Source organism: Phascolarctos cinereus, unplaced genomic scaffold, assembly GCF_003287225.1.
Source record: "Phascolarctos cinereus isolate Bilbo 61053 unplaced genomic scaffold, phaCin_HiC Scaffold_2;HRSCAF=192, whole genome shotgun sequence".
Classification (NCBI taxonomy): Eukaryota; Metazoa; Chordata; class Mammalia; order Diprotodontia; family Phascolarctidae; genus Phascolarctos; species Phascolarctos cinereus.
Window position 1 is genome coordinate 278,948,973 of NW_027555625.1, and position 16,120 is coordinate 278,965,092.

A 16,120-nucleotide genomic window follows, 5' to 3' on the forward strand; every position below is an offset into this window, starting at 1 on the left:
AGGGCACTTGCCACACTTCCAGTGTTCTCTTGGAACAGACACAGCTAATCATAATGTGTAGAATTAAATAAAGGAGTAATTATGAGGGCCTGTGATGAGTTAAAACAGATGTAGTGAGCAGGACTGAGTCAACTCAGCACTTAAAAGGGAAATAATTTATTAAGCCAGTTTCACCATAGATGGTACAAGTGCATGTGGGAGCATTCAACATACTAGAAGAGGGGAAAAAAGGCTAAAGTTTCTGTGATGTAGAATTTTCAAAATATTCTAATCATGTTCTTATCTGCATAATACCCACGTGTGATTATTTTCCCCCTTAGGTCTCATTTAACCCTTTGTGTACACATCTCTCATGCAGTAGGATCACATATTTGGGAAGAAACTTGGAAGTCATTTAGTTCAAACTCCTCATTTTACAGATTAAAAAATTGAGATTTGCCCAAAGTCACAGAAGTTAACAAGTGGCACAGTAAAGATTGGAACCCAAATGCTTTAGCTCCATATTCAGCACTCAAATGTTACTTTATATCCTGGCTGTTTGTGTTTATATTTTATCTATTAGTAGACTATAAGCTCCATGTGGGTAAGGATAAGAGCTTATGAAAAATTTATATTTTTTCCAGCCCCCTTTCCAGTAGGATTAACTTAATTTAATCAGTGTTGAGTGGAATTGCATTATTGGCATGTCCAGAACGAACCCACAGATTGAGAATTGGAAGAGAACCTAGGGGACATTTAGTTCTTCTCCATCATTTGTAATTAGGAAACTGAGCCCTACAAAAGGTAAGTGACATGCCCAGGTAGTAAGTGTCAGAGTCAAGGTCTGAATACAGGTCCTCTGACCTCAAATACAGTGCTCTTTCCACTTCATCTTGATGGAGGGAACTTAGGAAAGGATGTAGGCCTTCTTCTTCCCCTTTCTTTCTGCTTTTCTCCTAATTTCTAACCAAATTGCGTCTTTCAGGGAACAATTTTTTTCATGAACTTTAAGACAGAGTGAGACAAATAGCCTACATTTATCTTTCTTCCTTTCAAATACAAAAACAAATAAAAATTTCCTACAATGTGGTATAGTAGAAAGAACACAGAACAATTTATATAATGACAATATTGTAAAAACAAATAACTATAAAAGACTTAAGAACTCTCAGCAATGCAGTAAAAACCCATGACTTCCAAGGACTGGTGATGAAGAAGGCTACCCTGCTCCTGATAGGAGGTGATCTACTCAGGATGCAGAATGAGACATACATTTTTGCATATGGCAAATGTAAGAATTCGTTTTGCTTGACTATGTACATTTGTTACAAAAGTTTTTTTCTTCTTTTCTTTCTCATTGGGGGTGGAGGGAGGTGGGATGAAGAGAAAATATATGTATATTAGTTCAAAAAATAAATTTTAATAAAAAAATGATTATAGGACTAGACAACAAGAGAGCAGAGTTTTAGCTCCAGGTCTGCTTCTGATTGGCTGTGTAACCTTGGCCAGGTAACTTAAAATCTTTGAATTTTAGTTCCCTCACCTGTAAAATGAGAGTGAGAATAGTTGTACTGCTTGCCCCGTGGACTTTTTGTGACAATCAAATCAATCAATCCATCAATCAGTCAGTTGTAGAGGAAAAGCAAAAACCATGATCATTTCAAAACATCTTGATGGACTTACAGTGGAAATTCCCCGTCTCTGCTTAGTAAGATATAACAAACTGCAAGAGCAGTAAAGCAGATGGTCCCATCCACATGTTGTAAAAACTATTTGTTGACTTTGGATAAGAGACACCTGCAGTTTTGTCTAAATGGTTACCTCAATCCTGCTGTCTTAGATCAAACAGACTTCTTTAACCATTGTAGAAGTATTTGGTCACCTCCTCTTCTTTCCTGTCCTTGAAGAGGGAATGTTTTCTCATTCTGATAACAAACCCATCCAGTTGTATGACAAATATTCCCCAGAAAAGCCTCCTTTTCCCTTGGCTGATTCTCCCTTTCTTATCCCTCCCTCTCCTGAGAAATGCTTGACCTGTCTACCCTAAGTTACCTCAGAATGCTGCTTACTAGCTGGATCAAATAGGCTCTTCTCCACTAGCAGAGATAAAAGCTTCATGTTCGCCATGGTTAGACAGCCACTCCCACCCAGCAGATTCCCTAGCATGACAATAAATCTCCTTGCTTTCAGTTTGGCCACCTGTCTTTGACCCATAATTATTAGCCCCCTGCTGGCTGGCACAGGTCTTTCAACAGGTTCCTTTCCACTCCATCAGAGAATTAACTGCCTAACACAGTCCCCAAGCGTTGATTAAGCAATTAACATGTGTCAGAAATGGTGCTGTGCCCAGGTGATACAAATACAAGCAGAAAGAAAAACAGTCGCTGCCTTCAAGGAGCTTACAATCTAATAGGGGATTGAAACACTTTTATGTAGCTGAAAAGATAAGGGGAGAGAGTAGAGTTGAAAGGGCCCTGTAGGACATGGAGTTAAAACCAGCAGAATGAAGGATGGCTGGTTTGGGTCCTTCCTCAAAGTGGACATTCCAGTAGGAGCTCACAAATGGGAGAAGGAGGCCACCACAGTGCGGGGAAGGAGGCCGCTAAAGCATGGTGTGACAAAGTCCAGAGAGTGAAGCATGCCTAACCTTTCCTTAAAATAGGAAATGAAATAATATATGTTAAAGTGTTTAGAAAGCTGTAAAGGTCTACACAAAAATTAAATTAAATTAAATTAAATTAAATTAAATTATCATGCCAATGTCAATTTAACTACTTCACCCCAAAGACCAGTATTTAGATTCTACTCTGAGCAGCCTTTTGTTAAGCCTGTATGGGATATTAAAAAAAAAAGAAAAATGGAAGACAAATTTCCCCATCTTCAAGAAAGGTATAATTTAGAAAAGGATATAAGACAGACACATAAATGAACTTGAAAACAATTCTAAAACAGTCTAAAAACAGTGAAATAGTTAAGCCCAAATATACACATATGTGATAATTGGTGGCATTCATCAGGGGAGGATTTTTTAAGAAGAAATTTTAAGACTAAGACCTTGAAGTCAGTGATGAACATGTGTGATGATTGCCATTATTGGACGGATTTTAATTTGCGAGATTTGATCTGAAAACTAGTTCATTCCTTCTAGGCACTCTCCTTCTGCTAAACTCTTAGAGCAATTATTTCTGTAAAATCTGTTTGGCAATTGACCTCATGCTGCCTTGTGACATTTCTTCTCTATTGTTATCTTGACCATTATTTAAACCTTTTTAACTTGTCGCTTTTTAACTTCTCATATGTTTGGTTCTTGCTTTTCCAAACAGCCTGTAAGCTGAATGTAAGCTGCTGTGACTTATCTCATAGTTAGAGGTGTAACTAACATACAAATTTCTGACTATAGAGACAAGGCAGTGTTGGATCAAACCAGAGTTGTTATTGTTGTCATTATTGGTGCTGTAATCACTACTTATTTCATATAGAATATATGAATGCAATCTCCATTTTAGGAAACTTTTCCTAAGTAGGAGAAACTTTTGCATTAAGTATGGTTGACTATGACCCTTTTTGCTAACATGTTTTCTTTGAAGCATAGATACTTGTAGCCTCATAAATTTGCTTGCCAAAATTGCAGCAGAATTTTCCCTTATTTGTCCCAACTTCTCCAAAAGGTTTTGCCCCCCTTTATCTCCTTCTGCCTCTAAGATAACAGTAGCTTCTGTCAAGGTAATATTCTCAGTATATTTATTAGTATCCAAGCTGAGCAGACTCCATCCTAAGATAACTGCTATTTCCCAGTGTCACCGACTGTATAGCAGCTTTAGGTTAATTATGAGAACTGACTTGTCATAGGTTCCCCCTAGAAAATAGATATCTATATTTAAAGCCACTGAGCATCTTGAATATGTGCCAATGATGAGTTTCCTCAAGGATTAATCAAGATTGTGGATGAGGCTGTTTACAAGTTGAATACATATGACCTGGTGAATTAGCACTCAGAAAAGACTATCCATGAACTCGGGCATATTCTTTCAGACCAATTAATGCTCATTAATCTTCAATAACATCTGAAGAGCAGGGGCTGCTGGTGAGGACCGATATCAGAAACAGAGCTTCTTTAATTATATAAATAGATACAATCTAACTTCAAATAATAATGCTTTTTGAGACTTATTCTGCAATCTTCAGATGGATACTGGTATTTGTATTAGTGTATAGAAGCTTAGTGTTGTTGCTCAATTGTTTCTGACTCAGTGACCCCATTTTGGGTTTTCTTGGCAAGGATACTATAGTACTTTGCTGCTTCCTTCTCCAGCTCATTTTACAAATGAGGAACCAAAGCAAATAAGATTAAGTGACTTGCCCAGGGTCATACAGCTAGTAAATGTCTGAGGCAGGATTTGAGCTCCGGTCTTCCTGACTCCAGGCCCAGCACTCTGTCCACTGCACCACCTAGCTACCCCTTACAGAAGTCTAGAGGAGGGCCAGCAAGTCAACAGGCCCAGAAGACTGTGCTTGTGATCTGAAAGCACCCAAGGAGACCTAGGAGGTTTTTAAACTCTTCAAACATTATCCATCTGACATCTGGCCAATGCAGTTAATCTCTGCAATAATCCCTGTCCTTCAATAAATTCCACCAGCATATACGTGAGTAGGTTTTGGTTTTATCTTTAAGTCCTGCAAGGGAAATATCTACCACACAAAACTATTGGCAGCCAGGTGGCACAGTGGATAAAGCATGAGACCTGGAGTCAGGAAGTCCTGAGTTCAAATGTGACCTCAACACTTATTAGCTATATTACTCTCTGCAAGCTATTTCACCCCTCTCTATGTCAGTTTCCTCATCTGCAAAATAGGAATAATAATAATAATAACAGCACCTGTTTACTATTACCATTAGATTGTAAACTCCTTGAGGGCAGCTACTATTTTTTTTTTAATCCCCAGCCCTTAACACAGTGCCTGGCACACAGTAAGAAGGTGCTCACTAAATGTTTTATTAACTGACTGACTAGTCATGCCAGTCTCTGGCTGGGAAAGCTAAATAGTCATGTTCACCTTGGGCATGGATAAATAAGTAAAAATAGGCACAGGTAAATGATCCATTCACTTATGCTTTTTCTTTGAATTTTCAGGAGGGTAGATAAAATAGCTGTTATGAGGAATCATACAAAATGGGAAAGACCAAAGATGTAAGCACAAGTCAAAACCCACCTGAGTCTCTTCTTGCAGTCTTATTTCACAATATCCCCTTTCACTCACTCTATGCTCCAAGGGAATTTTGTTCTGCTCTCTCACTTTAATTATTTCTTTGTTTGTTTGTTTGTTTTGCTTTCAGGCAATTGGGGTTAAGTGACTTGCCCAGGGTCACACAGCTAGTAAGTGCCAAGTGTTTGGTCTGAGGCCGGATTTGAACTCAGGTCCTCCTGACTTCAGGGCCAGTGCTCTATCCACTGCACCACCTAGCTGCCCCTGCTCTCTCACTTTTGTGCCTCTGTTTGCATTATTTCTTATGCCCAGAGTGGATAACCTCTTTTTTCACCCCAATTTCATCTAATGACAGCCTTTACAATCCAACCCAAGCACCACATTCCAAATAAAACTTTGAGTCCTCCTGATATGTAATAACTCCCTCTTTGGATCTCCCCAACCACTCAGACCTTTCCTATTCACTTAACCATTTTCTAAGTGGTCAATGGAATGTTTCATTGTAAGTTCCTTCAGGATAGAGGCTGCCATATTTATTTTCTATTCCCAAAATTAGCACAATACCCTACAAATATAGAATATGGCACAGGACAGGTGACTTCTTCAGTGTAGGGAACTGGTGACGTGGGAAATCATTCCACCAGCTATAGCGAATCCCAGGAAGTTAGTCCTAGAGAGTTGCCTCTAAAATCACACAGCCAGTAAATTACTGAATATCAGTCAATCAATATACATTTATTAAATGACTATTATATGCCAGGCATCATGTTAAGCACTAGGGATACAAAAAGAGGCAAAAGAAAGCCCCTGCCCACAATGAACTTACAATTTAATGGAGGAGAAAATGTGCAAACAAATACATACAAAGAAAGTTACATACAGAATAAATAGGAAATAATTAACAGAAGGAAGGCACTGGAATTTAGAGGGATTGGGGAAGAATTCCCATAGAAGGTGAGATTTTAGTTGGGATTTAAAAGAAGTCAGGATGATCAATAGCTGGAGTGGAGGAAGGAAAGCATGCTAGGCATAAGGGACAGCCAGAGAAAATGCCCAAAGGCAAGAGATGGATTGTCTTGTTTTTGGATCAACTAGGAGGTGCTAGAACAACCAGTGTCACTGGATCAAAGAGTACATGTTGGGGAGTAAAGTATAAGAATACTGGAAAGATAGGAGGGGGCTAGGTCATGAATGGCTTTGAATACCAGACAGAACATGTTATATTTGCTCTGGGAGGTAATGGGAAGTCATTGGAGTTTATTGAGCAGAAGGTGTGATATGATCAGACCTAAATCATTTTGGTAGCTAAAGGGAGGCTGGATTAGAGTGGGGAGGAACTTGAGGCAGGTTATTGAAATAATTCAGGTGTGAGATGATGATGACCTGCACCAGAGTAGTGGCTGCGTTGGAGGAAAGAAGGAGGCATATTCAGGAGGTGTTGCGAAGGTGAAATTGACAGGTCTTGGCAACAAGTTGGATATGGGGAGGTGAGAGATAGTGAGGAATCCAGGATGATTCCTAGGTTGAGAGCCTGAGAGACTGGGAAGATGGTGTTGCCCTCTACAGTAACAGGGAAGGTAGGGCAGGAGGGACAGTTTAGGAGTAAAAATAATGAGTTTAGTTTTGGACATATCTACTGGACATCCAGTTTGAAGTGTCTGAAAGGCAGTTGAAGATGAAAGATTGGAAGTCAGTTGAGAGATTGGGGTAGGAAAGGGAGATTTAAGAATATCAGCATAGAAATGGTAATTAAATCCATGGGAAGTAGTATAGAGGGAGAAGAGAACAGGACCTAGGACAGAGCCCTGAGGGATACCTCCAGTTAGAAGGCATGATCTGGATGAGGATGTGGCAAGGGAGACAGAGAAGGAGTGATTATATAGGTAGGAGAGCCTGGAGAGATTCGTGTCCTGATAACCTAGAGAGAGCAGCAAGGAAGAGAGAGTAATCAACAGTGTCAAAGGCTACAGAATGTCAAGGAGAATGAGGATTGAGAAAAAGCCATTGGATTTGGCAGCAAAGAGATCATTAGTAACTTTGGAAATAGGAGTTTTGGTGGAATGATAAGTTCAGAGGCCAGATTGTCAGAAAAGGGTGAGAGAGACAGTGTAGGCACTATTATAGAAGGCCTTTTAGAGAAGTTGAGCTACAAACGGCAGAAGAAATATAGGACTAGTTAGAAGGGATGGAAAGATCAAGCAAGGGGTTTTTTTTGTAGGTAGTGGGAAATGAGCCAAAGGAGAGGGAGAGAAAGGGCACATCACTGAGTACCACTCTTCTATCCTCAAAGGACAAGTGCCACAGGATATAGAAGGCCTGACATCAAAGGATGGTTTCTGTTCTTTATATTAGAAATTTTCCTCATCTCAGTTGGGAGATCAGGCTGGCAGCAGGAGGTGGAAGATGCCTTGTGCTGGTAAAAAATGGAAGCGGTTGCTTTGGGGCAGATGGAAGATGGCCAACTTGACCCCTAGAAGCCTTTCCTTAGGAAACATGCTAACCCCAGCAGGTACTGGAAGGCTGAGGGTGCTAAGACATGTGGTCTGAAGTCTTCTCACCTGAGGAGGTTGGGTATGAGGCTGCAGTAGGATCTAGAAAGATCAAGAAAGTCTTCTCAAAAGAAATAAAACCAGAACTGAGCTTTGAAGGTGGCTATGCTAACATAGATTAGCCCTGATCAATGGACTGTACTCTCTCCTCACCTCTGCCTCTTAGAATTCTTAGCTTCCTTCAAAGTTCAGTTCTAGTTTTATTTCTTTTGAGATGACTTTCTTGATCTTTCTAGTCAATGGTTTCTCCTCCTTTAGATCATTTTCATAGCACCTGGGGTACCCACTTTTGCAAGTAGGTCCCTACAAAAGCTATACTTTGGCTTGATGAATTGTTTGGGTCAGAAGTCATTCATCACCATTACTCCTGACCCCTACTAGTTAAAAATAAAAAGACATTTAATCAAATAGAATAGAAAATTAAGTGACTATAAAAAATCCTCTCATAAGCATGTGGAGTGCACTCTTCTACAGGTAACCATGTAAACAGTGGAGAAAGGCACATGGATGGCCAAGAAATATGGATTAAGGGACAGGCAGTCATATGCTTCACTCTATTTGTACTGGCTTACTGTTGTTGAATTTTCATGCTAACTGTTTACACCTTGGAAAGCACAAACTCTACAATCAGGATTGATCTGTTGTTTTGTTGATTATCTAGACTTAAGAAAATGATGGAGAACATGTTAATAATGCAGATTGGACTGAAAAGTGTATTGTACATTTTTAAGACAACTTATTGTTAAACATTTACCAGCACACCCTTGGACACATGCCAGATTGCATGCGGCCAGGGTACACACATGGGGATGCTTGTGTCCGGAGCAATTTTCATTCCCAAAGCTGGAGAGCTGTTGCTATTCTCTTATGATTCTTCATACTATTCTCTGTTGTTCTCTGATGAACACATCATCTTTATTAGGTTCATTGTCTTTGATAGGGATCTCACATTTTGCTAAGCATCATCCAATGTCACTAGGCATCTTATTATCTCCAAAAGTTATCTCCATTGGCTTTCTCTGGTACTCTCTTCTGGATTTTATCTTTTCAAGGCAAACTGCTAGGCTTTGGGTTCCCATCTACTCAGATCTAGTGATTAGAAAACCTTTCTTTTGACAAGGTCAGTCCATCTGTTCTTTTGTCCTGGCTGCAGCTTTTAGTAACCACCCATTGCTAATAGGAGCAAACAAGAGCCAGACATAGTAGCCAAATAGTACAATGGGAAAACAGCTAGGTTCAGAGTCAGAAAATGTGGATTTGAATCCTGACTCTTATCTGCCACCTGTGTGATTTACCTGTGTGGATAACAATTAACTTCACTGGGCCTCAATTTTTCACCTGCTAGATGAGGGGATTGCACTAGATGGGCTATGAGGCAACTGTTAATTCTAAATTTATAATCCTATTCCAGAACAAGAGTAAGCCTATTCTTTTGACTCTGTATTTGCTAATTTGAAGTCTCTGATCATAGACAACTTTCCAATTTACAGTTAGAAAAGCTCTTCTAACTCTTTCTTATCCCTTTGATTGGGATCTTGTGCCCTAAAAAAATTATCTCAGGTACTCTGCTCTATCCTCCAGAAGCTGTGTAACGGCTAGGTCTATGAAGCCTTCTTTGCTCCTAAGATCTTCCTTGATTGACATGCAAATGAAGTTAAGCAAAAATGAAACCTAACTGAAGTCAAAACCATTACCCTCTACCTCTTAAACCCTTATTTCTGTCTTTATCAAACATAATGGCCAGCAATTCTTAACTTTTGCCCTATATTTTGTCCTCACAGAATGAAATTTCACCATCTTCTTACATCTTGTATTCATATATCTGTTTATGTGTCACATTCCCCAGTAATTGTAAGTAAAGTGAGGGCATAGGCAAATCTTTTTTCTATTTGTCTTTGTATCCTTACCCCCTAGAACAGTATTTCACAGAATAAAAGACTCTTGATGAATGATTATGAATTGAATTTGTACAGTACTTTTACATCTTTTACCCCAATACATGGGATGATGTCTTATCTGTGAACTCTTCCTAGGCTAGTGGGTTCTCTTTCTTTCTTTCTTATTCATTCATTTACTTATTTCTAACATTTTTTTTGTTGAGTTCCAGATTCTCTTTCTATCTCCTACCTCTCCCCCACCCATTGAAAAAGCAAACAATTTGATATCAATTATACATGTGAAGTCATGCAAAGCATTTCCATATTAGCCATGTTGCAAACAAACAATAAAAAAGGAAGAAACATGAAGAAAATGAAAAAAAAGTATGCTTCAATCTGGACTCAGAGTTCATGAGATCTCTCTCTGAAGGTAGATAGAATTTTTCATGATGGATCCTTTGGGTCATACTGATCATTGTGACGATATTGTTTTTTACTATGTACAATGTTCTCCTGGTTCTCCTCACTTCACTTTTCATCAGTTCATATAAGTCTCCCAAGTTTTTCTGGAACCATCCTGCTCATCATTTTGCATAGCACAATAGTATTCCATCACAATCATATACCTCATATTGTTTAGCCACCCCCCTCCCCCCAATTGATGGGCATCCTCTCAATTTCCAAGTCTTTGCTATAACAAAAAGAGCTACTATATATGTATATTTATACATATGGGTCCTTTTCCGTATTCTTTTATCTCTTTTGGATACAGATCTAGTAGTAGTATTACTAGATCAAAGGGTATGCACAGTTTTATAGCCCTTTGGGCAGAGTTTCAAATTGTTCTCCAGAATGGTTAGATTAGTTTATAACTCCACTAACAGGGCATTATTGTTCCTATTTTTCCATATGCATATCAACATTTATAATTTTCCTTTTCTGTCATATTAAACAATCTGATAGGCATGAGGTGATACCTCAGAGTTGCTTTAATTTGCATTTCTCTAATCAACAGTGATTTACAACAGTTTTTCATGACCTATTGATAGCTTTGATTCCTTCTTTCAAAAACTATTTATGTCCTTTGACCATTTATCAACCGGGAAATGGCTCTTATTTTTATGAATTTGACTCACTTCCCTACATATTTGAGAAATGAGGACTTTATCAGAGAACTTGCCATAAACTTTCCCACAAGTTTTCTGCCTTCCTTCTAATTTTAGCTGTGTTGGTTTTGTTTGTACAAAAGCTTTTTGAATTTCATGTAATCAAAACTATCCATTTTATTTTCAGTGATCCTCTCTACTTCTTGTTTGTAAATAAACTTCCCTTAACCATAGATCTGACAAGTAAAATTTTTCATATTCCACCAATTTGGTTATGGTATCACCCATTATGTCTAAATAATATACCCATTTTGACTTTATAAATATACTGTGTGAGATCTTGGTCTATACATAATTTCTGCCAAACTGCTTTTCAGTTTTCATGGCAATTTTTGTCAGATGGTGAGTTCTTGCCCTGAAAGCTTGGATCTTTGGGTTTGTTGAACACTAGATTGTTATGGCTATTTACTACTGTGTATTGTGTACCTAATCTATTCCATTGATCCATCGCTATATTTCTTAGCAATACCACATTGTTTTTATGATTACTACTTTGTGCTGTAGTTTGAAATCTGGCACTAGTAGGCCACCTTCCTTCACATTTTTACCTTGGTTGTCTTATATTCTTGACTTTTTGTTCTTCCAGATGAATTTTGTTATTTTTTCTAGCCCTAATATATATATATATATATATATATGTATATATATATATATATATATATATATGTGTGTGTGTGTGTGTGTGTGTGTGTATACACACATATATATATATATACACATATATATTCTTATATATGTTGTTATTTGATTGTTATGGCACTGAATAAGTAAGTTTATTTAAGTAGTATTGCCATTTTTATTGTATTAACTTGACCTATCCATGAGCAACTAATATTTCTTTAATTGTTTGGATCTGTCTTTGTTTATGTGGAAAGTATTTTGTAACTGTGTTCATATAGTGCCTGGCTTTGTCTTAGCAGGTAGAATCCAAAATTTTATAATTTTATAATGTTTGCAGTCATTTTAAATGGAATTTTTTTTTCTATTTCTTCTTGGTAGATTTTGTTGATAATATATAGAAACGCTGATGATTTATATGGGTTTATTTTATCTGTTAACTTTGCTAAAATTGATCGTTATTTCAACTAGTTTTTTAGTTGATTCTCTGGGATTCTCTAAGTATGCCATCATATCATCTACAAAGAGTGATAGTTCTGTTTCCTCATTGACTGTTCTAATTCCTTAAATTTCTTTTTCTTGTCTTATGGCTATGGCTAGTATTCCTAATACAATATTGAATAATAGTGTTAGTAACAGACATCCTTGCTTTACCCCTGATCTTATTGGGAAGACTTCCAGGTTATCCCATTATAAATAATGTTTTTGGTTTTGCACACATACTACTTATCATTTTAAGAAAGGCTCCTTTGATTACTATGCTTTCTAGTGTTTTTAATAAGGATAAGTATTGAATTTTGTAAAAAAATATTTTAAATCTATTGATAAAATCATATATTTATATATTTTTTTCATTTTTGTTATTGATATGGTCAATTATGCTGATAAGTTCCCTAATATTTATAAGCCCTGTATTCCTGGCATAAATCCCACCTGGTCATAGTGTAAAATCTTTGTGACATATTGCTGGAATCTTGATAGCATTTTATTTAAATTTTTGTGTGTGTCAATATTCATTAGAGAAATTGTCCCATAATTTTATTTCTCCATTTTTGTTCTCTCTGGTTAAAAGACCAAAAACGTATTTGGGTCATAAAAAAAATTTAGTAGGACTTTTTTAAACTTCTTTTTTTCCCCCCCCAAATAATTTTAATAGTATTGAGATTAATTGTTCCTTAAATATTTGGTAGAATTCACTTTGTAAATCCATTTGGTGCTAAGGATTTTTTCTTAGGGAGCTCATTTATGGATTGTTCATTTTTTTCTAAGATAAGGTTATTTGTATATTCTATTTCCTCTTTTGTTAATCTGGGAAATTTATATTTTTGCAAATATTCATCTATTTCTATTAGATTTTCAGTTTTACTGGCATATAATTGGGCAAAATTACAAAAATAACAAAAAGCAAAATAATTGCTTTAGTTTCATCTTCAATGGTAATATATTCACTCTTTCATTTTTGATACTGATAATTCAATTTCTTCTTTCTTTTTTTAATGAAATTAACCAATTGTTTATAATTTTTATTGGTTTTTTACCCCATAAAACTAACTCCTAGTTTTATTTATTAGTTAAATGTTTTATTTACTTTCAATTTTATGAATCTCTTTTTTGATTTTCAGGATTTCCATTTTGGTGTTCAATTGGGCATTTTAAATTTGTTCTTTTTCCAGGTTTTTTTTTTTTTAGTGGCATGCTCCATTTATTTTTCTGCCCTTTTGTTCTTTTACTGGAGTATCTATCTAGAGGTATAAGTTTTCTCCTAAATATTACTTCGGATGCATCCCACAAATTTTGGTATGTTGTCTCATGGTTGTCATTCTCTTTCATGAAAATACTGTTTCTATGATTTGTTCTTTCACCCACTCATTCTTTATATTTAGATCTTTTACTTTCCAAATTAATTTTTAATCTATGATTCCATGGCTCTTTATTGTATGTAATTTTATTGCATTATGGTCCAAAAAGATCCATTTAGTATATCTGCTTTTATCCATTTGTTTGTGAGGTTTTTAGACCCTAATATATGTTCATTTTTTGTGAAGGTGCCATATACAGTTGAGAAAAAGCTATACTCCCTATTATTCCCATTCAATTTTCTTCAGAGGTCTATCTAACTTTTCTAAAATTCTATTAATCTCCTTAACTGCTTCCTAATTTATTTTATGATTAGACTTATTTAGCTTGGGCAGCTAGGAAACACAGTGGGAGTCAGGAAGACCTGAGTTTAAATCTGGCCTCAAACACTTACTAGCTATGTAACTACTCAAGCCACTTAACCCTGTTTGCCTTAGTTTCCTTGTCTGCAAAATGAGCTGCAGAAGGAAATGGCAAACCACTCCAGTATCTTCGCCAAGAAAACGAAAAATAAATTCACAAAGAGTTGAACATGACTGAAATGATTCAACAACAACAACAGCAAGTATCTAGTTTGGAAAGGGAAAGCCAGAACCCAAACTAGTATAGTTTATAGTCTTACTCTCTATTTCCTCCTATGACTCATTTAACTTTTCTTTAAGAAGTTGGATGTTATGCCATTTGATGCATATATATTTAGTATTCATATTACTTAATCCTCCATGGTGCCTTTTAGCACCAAGATATAGTTTAATTAGGTCTATTTCTTCCCCCTGCCTTTTTTTTTTACTTTAGCTGAAGTGTAATAGATTCTGCTCTAGCCCTTTATTTTAACTCTATGTGTATGTCTCTGTTTCAAGTGTTTCCTGTAAACAACATATTGTTATTTTCTGGTTTCTAGTCCATTCTGCTATTCACTTCCATTTTATTGGTGAATTCATCCCATTTACGTGCACAGTTATGATTATTAACTGTGTGTTTCCTTCCACCCTATTTTCTTCTGTTTATCTTTTTTGTTTCTGACCACTTCCTCCCTTAATCTACCCTCCCTTTTATCACTCCCCCTTTTTCTTAACTCTTTTCCCTCCTACTTCCCTATTGGGTAACATAGATTTCTACACCCAATTGAGTATGTATATACATTCTTCCCCTATTAAAGCAATTTAAATGACAGTGAGTTTCAATTGTTGCCTGCACTCTCTGCTTTTGTTTTCTACTCCACTGTAAAAGCTCTTCCTTGTATGTCTCTTTTATGTGAAGTAATTTTTTCCCCATTTCTTCTCTCCCTTCCCCCTTCTCCCAAGACACCTCTGTTTCTCACCCATCCATTTTTTTGGAGATTATCCCAACATATTCAATTCACTCCTATGCCTTCTATATATGTAGAATCCTTCTAACTACCTGAATAATAGTAAAGTTTTTAGGAGTTACATGTGTCGTCTTCCCATATAGGAATGTAAACAGTTGACCTTATTGTGTCCCTTATGATTTCTCTTTCATATTTACCTTTTTATGCTTCTCTTGAGTCTTGTATTTGAAAGTCAAATATTTAGCTCTGGCCTTTTCATCAGGAATGCTTGAAAGGCCTTTATTTCATTAAATATCAATTTCTCCCCCCCCCCTCAAGGGTTATGCTTAGTTTTTCTGGGTAGGCTATTCTTGGTTACAATCCTAGCTCCTTTGTCTTCTGGAATATTCTATCCCAAACCCTCCACTCTTTTAAGATGGAAGCTGCTAAATCTTGTGTGATTCTGACTGTGCCTCCACACTACTTGAATAGTTTCTTTCTGCCTATTTGGAGTATTTTCTCTTTGACCTGGGAGCTCTGGAATTTGGCTATTATTCTCCCTTTTCTTATAAATCTTGCAATGATGATGCTTTGCCTTGTAGCATTTTCTGGTTGGCCTGTCTTCCCAAATACAATGAAAGCTTTGTGGCTCCAGGGACTAAACCATACCTTTTTTTTGTGTTATCCACAGTTCTTAACACATGGTATGGCATTTAGCTAGTGTTCAAAAAACTTTATTAATTGAACAAAATATATTACTTCCAGATGGAATTAATGTAAAAATTATTGGAATAATAATAATAGTAGTAGCTAACATTTATGTAGCACTTACTATGTGCCAGGCCCTGTGCTAAGTACTTTACATTTATGATCTCTTTGATTCTTACAATAAGCTTAGGAGGCAGGTTCTATTATTACTTCCATTTTACAGATGATGAAACCAAGACAAACAGAAGTTAAGTGATCTGCCCAAGGTCATACAGCCAGTAACTGTTTGAAGCTGGATATGAACTTAGGTTTTCTTGATTCCAGGTCCAGGGCTCTATCCACTATACCACCTAGCTTCTTCAGCAATGTTGGGTGAAGGGTAGTAGGAAGCAGAATTTAAGGGTTTTCCTCAAGTATCTTGTTTTTCCTGCAGGAGCACAATGACATGCTTGAAGGAAGCCATGACGAACTCTAGCAGTGCTATGTTCATAGTTTGTGTGGATGGTGACATGTCCTAGCTATCACTTCACATACCCACCCCTACCTTCCCCAAGGAATGACAGTAACCTTGAGAAGAACTGGCCTGGTCATTTTGATTTGTAATAGTGAAGGAATAAAATGCTTGGCAAATGTACTTTCCTTAAATGTTAGGAAATGTATTTTTTAAAAGTTCATAGAAAAAATAAATATAGTTGCCTAGAGAGACACTTTCAAAAGGAATGTGATTTAAGAAGAAATTCTCCTTATGCCATTGTGAATAAACCCAAATAGTAAAAAACAAACAAACAAAAAAACCCCAATAACAATAATAAAGCAGAGTAGGAGTTGGAAGCTCAATAAATGAAGAAACCAATATGGTGGCACTGTAAATTC